This window comes from Schistocerca nitens, chromosome 3 (genome assembly GCF_023898315.1).
Source record: "Schistocerca nitens isolate TAMUIC-IGC-003100 chromosome 3, iqSchNite1.1, whole genome shotgun sequence".
In the NCBI taxonomy this organism is placed as follows: domain Eukaryota; kingdom Metazoa; phylum Arthropoda; class Insecta; order Orthoptera; family Acrididae; genus Schistocerca; species Schistocerca nitens.
In genome coordinates, this window is record NC_064616.1 from 918989752 (window position 1) to 919001219 (window position 11468).

The 11468-nt window shown below is 38.6% G+C and overlaps 1 protein-coding gene and 1 long non-coding RNA gene across 2 annotated transcripts in view; one reads left to right on the plus strand and one right to left on the minus strand.

Annotated features, from left to right (window-relative positions):
* Positions 1 to 11468, minus strand: part of LOC126249484 (dynein axonemal heavy chain 7-like) — a 1193512-nt gene that overhangs the window by 586177 nt on the left and 595867 nt on the right. The window lies entirely within an intron of this gene.
* Positions 88 to 11394, plus strand: LOC126248982 (uncharacterized). The gene is made up of 4 exons (XR_007545575.1): positions 88 to 846; positions 922 to 1005; positions 6445 to 6612; positions 11206 to 11394. It is a non-coding gene; the product is annotated as an uncharacterized LOC126248982 (long non-coding RNA).

The following is an 11468-nucleotide window of genomic DNA, read 5'->3' on the forward strand; positions in this document are numbered from 1 at the left end:
CCCCTCCCGCCCTTCACTTTTCCTCTCCTTCCCCCCCCTTTTTTTTCTCCATCATCTGTCCAGTTTCCCCCCCCCCCCCCACCTGCTCTCGGCTGTGGTATGTCATATTTGTGCCAACTTTTTAGTGCCGTGTTTAAGTGAGTGTTCAGTGTTGTGCGTCTTTCCACAGTGTTGCGAACAGAAATCATGCTGTCGCTGGGTGTGCATTTTATATCTTGCGAACAGAAACCAGACTGTCGCCATGTTTTTTTAACTGTCTGTCTGTTATTTTTCTGCTTCTTGTGTATTACCTTAGCATCATAAACCATGTGTTTTATGTTTTAAGTTCTAGAATTTTCTGCCATTTTACCTTTAAGTCACCGATTTTATCGCCAACTATTATTTTTTATTATCTTCATCTTTTTAACACAAATTCTGTAGGCTGAAGAGCGGCGTAGTAAGCTGCTGCCAGCCCGCCCCCTTCGGGGGGGAATTGAAATTCAATAAAGAAAAAAAAAAAAGTTATTGACGCAGGTTTCTTGCCAAAGAACTTGCAGAAGAATCTTGCTTAATTCTTGCGCTGCTGTGTAAACACAGCTGCAAGCGGCTAGCAATAACTTGCAGCAATAACTTCATAACTTCTGCAAGCGACTTGCTAGTGTAAACCCAGCTTAAAGCTGGGATACAATACACACTTTCCTTCGTGGTGTCTTTGAATACTTTCTTCGTAGGCAAATTATGTGCAAGTAGTGACAAGAATCTGTATAGTATACGTTCTTGATATATGGAAAGTAACATTTGACGGTTATTCTGGCGTTACCCATATAGCTGTTAACGTTTTTATGTTATTTCTACTTCTGAGGAATGGTAGGTAACTCCTTGATGGGTTCTGGGGTTACCCTTGTATATGTTCAAATTTTTATTGTGTTATTTTCTCTTCAGCAATCTAAGACAGTTCGTATTATAACGTATGGATTCCACGGTACGTGGCCCTAGGAATGGAGGTACTCTTTCAAGTTTATAGCGGTGAGTACAATGAGAGTAAATGTTTTATTTATTATTATTATTATTTTTTTTTTTAGCCTAGATAGGCGCCGAGTTGTAAACATGTATCCCCCAGTTGTCCAGGTTTTCGTACACTATCAGTGCCTTTCTCTGTATCGCTTTATCTTAGGTCACTAGCATTGGGTTAGGTTCAAGTGAATTAAAGTTATCTTCGTTACATACGGTGTTAACTGCGTTTAGTAGATTCTCCAAACATTTCGGGACCTGGTATTATTCAAGATTAGTGTCACCGTTTTTACGGTCATATGGGTTCCATGCTTTTTATTTAACGTTACTACTGGTACAGAATTTTACGTACTTCTTATCAGTGCCGAGTTTGCTTGATAAGTTTTGATATGTTTTAAACTATGTAAATGCATTTTCGTATGGTATGCTTTTAAACACTTAAGTTTCATATCATTGTTCTTCATTGGTTTTGGCTGTTAAGTTTTTATGTTATGGTCTGTTTGTAGCCCTCATGGTTCCTTTGTTCCACATACCTAATTTTAACAACATATACATTAACCTGCGTAATTTACTTAGCATCTAATGTGTTACAATGGTATTTTTTGTGTTAGTTTTATTGATTAAATTGACATACAACTCCAGTTGTTGTTGTTGTTGTTGTTGTTGTTGTTGTTGTTGGCTCTCCATGCTACTTTATCCTGTGCGAGCCTCTTTATCTCTGAGTAGTGATTGCAACGTACATCCTTCTAAATCTGTTTAGTGTATTCATCTCTTGGCCTCCCACTATGATTTTTACTCTCCATGCATCCCTCCAGTACCAAATTAGTCACCGTATGATGCCTCAGAATGAGTTCTACCAACTGATCCCTTCTTCTAGTCAAGTTGTACCACAAATTCCTCTTCTCCCCAATTGTGTTCAGTACCTCCTCGTTAATTGCATGGTATAGCCGTCTAATCATCATCCTTGTGTAGCACCAGATTTCAAAATCTTCTCTTCTATTGCCTAAACTGTTGATTGTCCATATTTCACCTCCATATGTGGTTACGCACCATGTAAATACTTTCAGAAGGGACTTTGTCACTTATATTTATACTCGGTGTTAACAAATTTCTCATCTTCAGAAAAGTTTTCCTTGCCATTGTCATTCTAAAATTTCTTTTCTCTTGACCATCGTCAGTTATTTTGCTGCCCAAGTAGCAAAACTCTTCTATTACTTTGTGCTCATTTTCTAATCTAATTCCCTCAGCATCACCTTCATTTAGGCTAATTTGATAAATAGGTAATTTTTACACCTGTCGGCACCTGCTATCTTTGGAATTTGCAGTCTGAGGGTATTTCACCTGTTTCATACATCTTGCTCACCAGATGGAAGAGTTTTGTGTTGGGTGGCTCTCCCAAGGCTATCAGTAGTCCTAATGGAACATTGTCTACTCCTAGGGCCTTGGTTCGACATAGGTCTTTCAGTGCTGTGTCAAATTCTTCACGCGGTATCATATCTCCCATCTCGTCTTCATCTGCATCTTCTTCCATTTCCATAATGTTTCTTTCAAGTACATGTCCCTTGTATAGACCCTCTAATGTGCCTTTCTGCTTTCTCTCATTTGCTTAGGACTGGTTTTTCATTTGTGCTCTTGATATTCATACAGGTGGTTCTCTTTCCATAAGGTTCTCTATGGGTACATTGCGATATTGTTCGGGCCTTCAACAATGTATAATTTCCAGAATGAGATTTTCACTCTGCAGCGGAGTGTGCGCTGATATGAAACTTCCTGGCAGATTAAAACTGTGTGCCCGACCGAGACTCGAACTCGGGACCTTTGCCTTTCGTGGGCAAGTGCTCTACCAACTGAGCTACCGAAGCACGACTCACGCCCGGTACTCACAGCTTTACTTCTGCCAGTACCTCGTCTCCTACCTTCCAAACTTTACAGAAGCTCTCCCCCGCCCCCCCCCCCCCTTCCGTGCACACACGCATGCGCACACACGCACGCGCGCACACACACACACAACTCAAAAAATTCATGCCATAATGATGTCATACACAATAGCATTATTATGTCACAGGTCAAAGCAGATGAGTGGCATCGGATGCTTGCAATGATCCCCTCTTCCACTTCGTTGCCTGTACTACCCCACAAAGGGACCGATGGCCCTCGTAGTCAGGTCTCTTGAATCCCACAAACCAACCAACCAACTACCCCACAACCTGTTTTCTCTCATTGTGGTTTCACTTTGTCTCCATGGATATCTTGATTTATGATCTGACTAGTTAGTAGTAGCTTCAGCTATAAGTTGATATTAATTCTTTGGGATTATGGGCTGCTCTGCCAAAATATTTTTGATTTAACGACAGCTGTAATCAGTCTTTCATTTGTCATTCAATTTTTACTTATTTGGAAAATGTTAATTCATATTCATTGATATTTTATTTGACATGCTATTAGTTCTTAACTTGGCGTATATTTTCACTCTCACCAGTGCTTTTAGCTCCGTGTATGGGCTAACTTGTCGCAGACTAAGAGTCAGCTGGTTCTGTGTCCAAGTTTGGATTTTTTATTCCAACATTGTTTGTATAATGTTTGTTACAGATTAAACTTTATCATATTATGCGTTGTCATGTTTGTGTAAGTAATTCCTTAATATTAGCTTCTCCTTCCTTTCAGGACAAATTTGTCACTTTCCTAGTATGAAGGACAGGAATTCTTGTCAATTTGCTTGTGACCACTCTTATGCTACATGTTTCTATTATTGATTTACCCTCTTCATATACTTTTTTGTTATGCCATGTTATTTTTTGTGTTGGTTTCATAGGATTAAACGTCCAAATTGCATTTTTTACTTATTTTTCCCTATACGTTAATCATATATCAGGTAAGTGGCATCCCCCCCCCCCTCCCTTCTGGTTTGATTCCTGTACTGTTGTCATAATTGTTCATAACTTGCCAAAATCTTTTACATTTTATTGCTAACACCTTTCTTCCAGAGTTTGTTGTTCTACATATGACTGGTCATTTACATGTGCTGTGTATAGTAGAAGTTTATGGGGTACCAGGTAGTGTACTACAATTTGGTCCTCAGTACTGATTTATTGTAGTTATTGGTAGCTAGGTATATTGGCACTAAACTTTGTGTACTGTTGCAGGTATGTTGACCAGTACATTGTTTAACTAATACTACATAGGATAAGTTCGTTACATGAGAATGAGGTACATGAAAATATTTTTTGGACATGTATTTTTAGTTTCAAACCATTAAGAGTTTGTGTTTGTTATGTATTGACAAAATGTGCATATGACACTCATGATTCCAGCATTCACAATTATCTATGGGTTTTTATGTTTGCCAGCAGTTTTTGATCATGTTGTTAATTTTGTTACTTGGAGATCATCTGCCAAAAACATCATAGTTACATATAGTATTGTGCATTTTTATTTGGCTTGCAATTAGCCTTTTGCATTTTGGTCCTTGTTGCTATCTTTCATTCCTTGCATCATTTTCAAGACCTGCTACATATGTTTCTTGTATGTTAATGTTGAAGTTTTCAGTTGGATCATTTGCGATACTTTGCCCCTCTGTTAAACTTAAAATTGTTGGAGGTCAAGTTGTATTAGACTGGTAAAATTTTAAAGTGGGCCAAATGGTACTTGAATGTTCTACCTTTCGTTCACATATGGAAAGAACTACATGTATGGTGACTGATAGTTTTTGTTGTGTGCTTTTATGTTCATATACTTTCATGCATTTTACAATACTAAGTATGGTTAAAAATATTTAAAAAGAAATTATATATGTTACAAATTACACAGTGAATGTATATGTATTATTCCAGTTACAGTTTTAGTGCTTTTTTGTTACATTATTTTTGCATTAATTCAGCTATCACACTTGGACTTTGTAGCTATATAAATTGTTGTTTGGTAAACAGCACCTGAAGGTGGTACAAATGTTGCACCAAAACAAGTCATTTGAAATAAATTTAATTTGTGGGCTGTGGTGGTTAGTTTTCTATTGATATCAGCCACTGTTCCACCTCCGTGAGAACCATGAACTTCAACAACTATTCATTGTGTTAGCTGACTGATCTGATGGGGCAGAAGTGGTTACTTGTCATCCCAGCTCATTTACAGCTGGCTGTCTCAATGTGTTTCCATGATTCTCCAACATCTTGTCACCTGTGATTTGTGAGGACTCTAAACAAAATCAGACGCAGGACTCTACTGATCCGTTAGACACTGAGACACCGGCCAGCTTTCACAGACAAAGGGCTTCACAGAGCACTTAAGTGATGGCAGACATGATGTATGTTTTATGTTGAGCAGAGACTGGGCTACAATACTGCTCCGTGTGACATTTGCATAATAATAGTATAGCGAAGCACAACACTTCAGGCTTCACACCAGTTCTTGCGCTCTATGGTTGTGTGGCAAAAATGATGGATCCACTGGTACTGTTTCAGCTGCCTTGTCCTCAGGAAGAGTATGTGAAACATATCACCAGATCCTAGCTGGCTCACATACAAATTCAGAACACCCAGGGAAAAGACTAGCTATAACATTAGTCACTGGCCAGTTAGCTACAGCCTTGGAAAGCTCGATATGGATTTTAATGCATGTGTAGAGTTACTTAAGTGCTACTCTGTGCTCTAAGACATCCTTTGCTTGTCAGATGTCACATATAAAGTTGAAGATAGATTATGATAGTCATCAAAAAAAGAGAAGTGCAGAGATGTCCACGTCCTCCGAAGCCCTACAACAGTTCTGAGGTGCCAATCAATGATAGGGGCTCCAGGTGAGGAGCTAAGTTTGATGCTCCTTGTATTGAAGAGGATATGCCAGAATGAAAAGAATGTGAGTCCCTGAGATGCTCAATATTCAGGGTGCTGAAGCTGGGTGCAGTGAGAACCTCTGAAATGGTGGGGAGGTAGTTCTTCAGGGAGAGAGAGCAATGTAGTTAGCTGTGCTTGATTGCCTTGTGGCACAGGAGTTAGCATTGCTGGTTGGCATGCTCTAGGTTGCCAGGTCAAATTGAGTCACCAGTAGATATTTGCTATTTAGTTTGCGTCAGCTTTGGAAGGTCCTCAAACTTATTATGTCTGCATGTTCTAGAGTATTGTGTGTTTGTGTAAATAGCAGCACCCACTGCCCACGAGTTCTGTTCTGGCTGTACATTGTTGTCTGTAATAAACATGCTTTCGGTTTTAAGGTGACATCTTGAAGTGTTAACATAGTAAGTACAAAAATGGCCAAATTGAGATAAGATGAAATAGTAATTGCAGGTATGACATTTGTACGGGGGAAGTTTAGGGATTGAAAGTGCACAATGTTTACCGTCCTCGGCATTAAGTTCATAGCATTGTCATATAATGAAATTATATGCATCCAGAGACCTTTTCAAGTATCTAACATATATAGTATATATGAAAACTGAAGTGGTGAATGCAAATTTTTACCTAGGCCGGGATTCAAATCCAGATCTGCTGCTCACAAGGCAGATGTGCTGACCACTATACCACCCAGGCACATTGGCTTTTCACAACTGCATGGGCTACCGTAGCACACCTCTCCCCTCAATCTACTGTGCCAGCGTGGGGTAGTGGTTAGTGCAGTGAGCAGGAGACCCAGGTAAGAGTCCCAGCCTTGATATAAATTTTCATTTGTTGCTTCTGCCTTCATGCCAACTGTCATCTAAGGTTGCTTTCAGCTAATAATAGCAATGCTCATTGTAGATGTGGTCATCAGTAAGAGTGTAACCAGTGATTCACATAGAATAAAAATTAACAAAAAGCTGTGTGAATGGATTCAAAGTTCGCTATTGGCTTAATTCCATGCCAAGTGGTCTAGAGTTTCCTGCATGACATCAGATATTTTGATCAAATTTTATATGGACAGTCACGCATGTTCCCAATGAACATTGGTAAAGTTTCATTATCATTAATTAAATTCTTCTGGAGATATAGTCATGTGTTTGACCCTGTAGTGCAGCTATCAACAATGCATCCGTGAGTTTTTGGCAGCTTTGAGATGTAATACATCTGGTAATTTTTTCTTGAGAGAAACAAAACTAGGTCATCTTTTACAACTTTCTACACTTGCTTAAGGAAAAAAAAAGAGTGATTTCCTTATGGATAATGTGAAGCAAAGTTAGCTGAAAAATACACACTTGAAAAAGTGTGAGGTTTAGCTTTTTCTATCTTCAGAAGGAATTGTGGGGTACATCTAATACCTTGCTCATAACTTACCAATACAGGGTTGTAGAACATAAAATTTCATTCTCCTACTGCTTTCCAATAATTGAAAAATTGAGGGCAAAGTTGATAATTACACAAAAAATGGCTATTTGTGGCCCACTTCTACAAAAGTCGTCTGCAAACTCTTAAATCATTTCCATGAGAAAGGGCATGAAAAATGCACTTGGTTGCACAGTGCGTGTGTGTAAGGCTCTAAAAAATTGTGGCAAGGTGAAGGTGCATTGAAATTGGGCCCATATCTGGTACTCAAATTAAATTGGACATCTGTTGTTATGTTCTACATTTGTTTAGTACTCCCAGGGGAAGTCAGTCAACTCTTGATGACTTTTCCATAAGTCTACTGACTGGTTTGATGCGGCCCACCACGAATTCCTTTCCTGTGCTAACCTCTTCATCTCAGAGTAGCACTTGCAACCTACGTCCTCAATTACTTGCTTGATGTATTCCAATCTCTGTCTTCCTCTACAGTTTTTGCCCTCTACAGCTCCCTCTAGTACAATGGAAGTAATTCCCTCATGTCTTAGCAGATGTCCCATCATCCTGTCCCTTCTCCTTATCAATGTTTTCCACATATTCCTTTCCTGTCAGATTCTGATGACTAGGAAGTGAGATAAAGTCCAAATAACATAAAAAAACTTCAAAAAAAGTATGTCCTTTTGTCACGACTGATCATGTTTTTCTGCAACTACTACAGAATCAAATTGTTTATAAGCATCATAATAGTTTACAGCAGGGCCGGCCAAACGCTGCACAGTGTGCAGACGTGCGGAAGTGCTGCACATTGCGCACATGTGCGACAGTGACATCTGTTATTAGACATGTGTCCTAAATGAACGGCGGCGGCTCCACTTCCCTGTTTATGTGGTACAAGCAAGAGCGCAACATACCCAGTCTCGTTTACCCCTGGTAACGGTAACCTTAACAGAGAAGTACTGAGAAATGGCAGGTACTGTGAAAAAGCAAAGGACGGGAGCTCTATGTTCTCAGTGGTTTAAAAATGACTGGGAACTGCAATTCTTTTTTGTAGCCGTTGGTGAAAACTCAGTGTTTGCTATGCCGCCGAATAATAGGCGGCCAGCGTAAGTTTTCAATTGAAAGACACTACAATACATATCACAAAGACGAGTGTAGTGTATTCAAGAGTGAAGAACGGCAAGCAAAATTAAATGTCCTTAAGAAAATGGATGATACACATCAACTCTATTATCATTTCTCATGACCAGTGATAAACGTGTTTGGATTTATTCCTTTCATAATTAAAAATTGTTTACTAACTGTGCCTTAGTGCCTCATTCTGCTCCATGTTACATTATTATCAGGAAAGATGATCATTAAACCAATTGTTCCAATGTATACTTACATTTACGGTTTTTTTTAATGTGTGAAGGGCTGCGCTCAGCTGAAGTCGATAAAACATAACATTCATCTAATTGTCGGTTATTATGCAGATTTCAGACGAAGCTGATGAAAGATGTAGCAATAATGGTATTGAAATAACAGGCGATCATCGAGAGGTCTGCGGTTATCATTTAGTTCAGAGGTCCGTGAGACAGAAATTATGTGGGTGTAACTGAGGGCACCGAGAATTAGTTATAGGAAACCTTGCATTTTATTAATGTTATTTGAAATCATGAATAAGGTTCGTTGGAAGTCGCTAAGTGCTCTCTTTCTTAAATACTAGATCAAAAACATTACTCGTATTTACGTGCCGTCAGTCAAGCTGCCTTAATAAAAACCCATGGTTGTTAACTGTATTACTTGTCTTATTGTCTTACTGGGTTAAAGTGTTAACATAAAAGTAGACATCTCAATGAGTAGACTGTGACAGTATTTTAAATGTTTAATACGCGAAATGCCTTCCCATGGTTGGCTTGCAAGCTGTGGAAAGAGCACTAGAATGCGCTGGTACAGAGTATCCCAACAAGTGGACAAAGCGACATCTGTGGGTAGAAACATGCACTACATGAACGCTGACGGCTGCGGCGTGCATGCTGTGACCCGGAAGTTGCACATGTGCAGGAGCACCACACGCGTGTAGAATTTCTGGCCGGCCCTGGTTTACAGCAATCGTCCTGACATTTTTGTGGAGTGCATTCATGTCAGAGAGAATTATTAATGTCTTTTTATTGTGTAATGCTATTGATGTGCCAGTTTAATTGTGGTTTAAGGTATAGCACACGTTGTGTGGGCACACGTTGTGTGGGCACACGTTGATAATGTGGAATGTTACAGTACACAAGAAAAATCGTGTAAATATGTTACGGCCATTGGTGGCTCAACAACTGCTGATTCCTTTTAAAATGAGAAAATAACCATTCCCATTGCCATAGGAACCACACCAGACAGCTGTGAAACATCAACCATGGCTGAGTTTATCTATCATAGATTTCCGAACCTTATATGGGTTTCTTTACATAGGTTTCCAAGCTGGTGATAAATTTGTACAAGTGTCAGAGGCCAAAGCTAGAAGAGGTCTCTTGTAGGATTTTTTTTATTTATGTATTTATCATATCCAAGATATCACTTTTGTCTTTTAGGATCATAACCTTATCTTTACTTCAGACTCCATAAATTTTTTTACAGGTTTCAAAATTTGCTGTAGACTGTCATGAGGAAAACCAGACTGCTGACCAGATGATGTCAATGTGGGATTGTTTGGGAAGAAATTTTGATAAGATAGAACCCAAAAAATTACATTTTTTGAGTGTGATTACCTCAATTTATTAGCACCACAAAAAAGAGAATTGTTCTATTTTGGCTGCAGTATTCCATTTCATTTTTTATAAAAAGAATATTGCAGAGCTGAATACTGTACACACATCAATAAAAAAAAAGATTACCTATATGCAGTTTTTTCGACTCGTGCTCATTTCTTGGTCATCAGGAATTTCGATACTATTCTCCAGAGAGTACTAGACAATTGTAGAACATACTGAAAGCTGTCAGAGTGGAGTACCAGCGGAATGGACTTTGCCCTTGTTCTTTTTCAGAGCCTTACATTCTCGCATTGCAGGACCAAATATAATGTTTAGGTGACTCAGCACATAGTCTTTCTAATGAAAACAGTTCAAAATAGTTTGCAGAAGATCTTTTCTTATTGCTGTAAAAGTGGGCCAAAAACCGCCAGTTTGGCATTTTTTTAAAAGTCAGTTTCATCCTCAGTTTTTAAACTACTGTAAAGCAATACGAGAATGAAATTTTAAATACAAATAGCTTCTGTTGGTAAGTTAGCATCTGTAAAGTTCCAGGTGTATCCCACAGTTCCAGAGGTATAAGAAACTAAGCTTCATATCTTTTTCGGCCAACTTCGTATCAAATTGTCCATTTGCAAATCGCTCAGTAGCTCTGTTTATTATTTCACCTAAGGGAGTGCTAAAAGCTGTAAAAGATGGCTTTCTTTTGTTCCTTTCAAGAAAATACTGCCAAAGATATTATCTCAAAGTTGCTAAAAATTCATGGGTACACTGTTGATAACTGGAATGTTCACACAAAATTTCGGTAAAATCCATGGTGGTCATTTGGGAACTTTTTCTGGAATTAGACTATTTGACATGGAATGGCCCTACTTTTGTAATTTATATCAGTAATTAATTTCTTCAGTGATCGTTGACAGCTGCGTGGAGTGGCCATGCTGTTTGCGTGCTTGGGCACTTAGGTGTTTGCGCGTGTGTTGTTAACATACGTTCGTTTAAGTAGTGTGTGGAAGTCTAGGGACCAATGACCTCAGCAATTTGGTCCCGTAGGAAATAACACTCTTTTTTTTTTAACACTGATAAAGAACAGAATTTCATAGAACCTGTGAAACTTGTAGAGCACTGAAATACTATAACAACATAACTTGTTTAATATACAAATTAAGGATATTTTTCATAATTTGTTGATTGCATAGTTCTATTTAGCACCACAAATGACAGTGTGTGTTGTAGCAATAATTTTTATTTGAAGTGGCCCACTTTTCTTTCTACAGGGGAAGGAAGTTTAAATAAAAGGGAAGAGTGTAGCATTCATGCTGGAGGCCATAGTTCCTGGTTTCCAAATGATCAGCTCAATAATGGCACAGATTTAGTACCAAACGGCAAGCTGAAGTACTTGATTTGGATCACTGAATCGAGGAAATACCAGTTCTTGCCAATAATGGCACATACTTATTATCAAAAGGCAAGATTATTGAAATACTTTATTTTCTTAATTCAATCAGGCTATACCAATTCTTAGTTTTGTTTGTTCCAT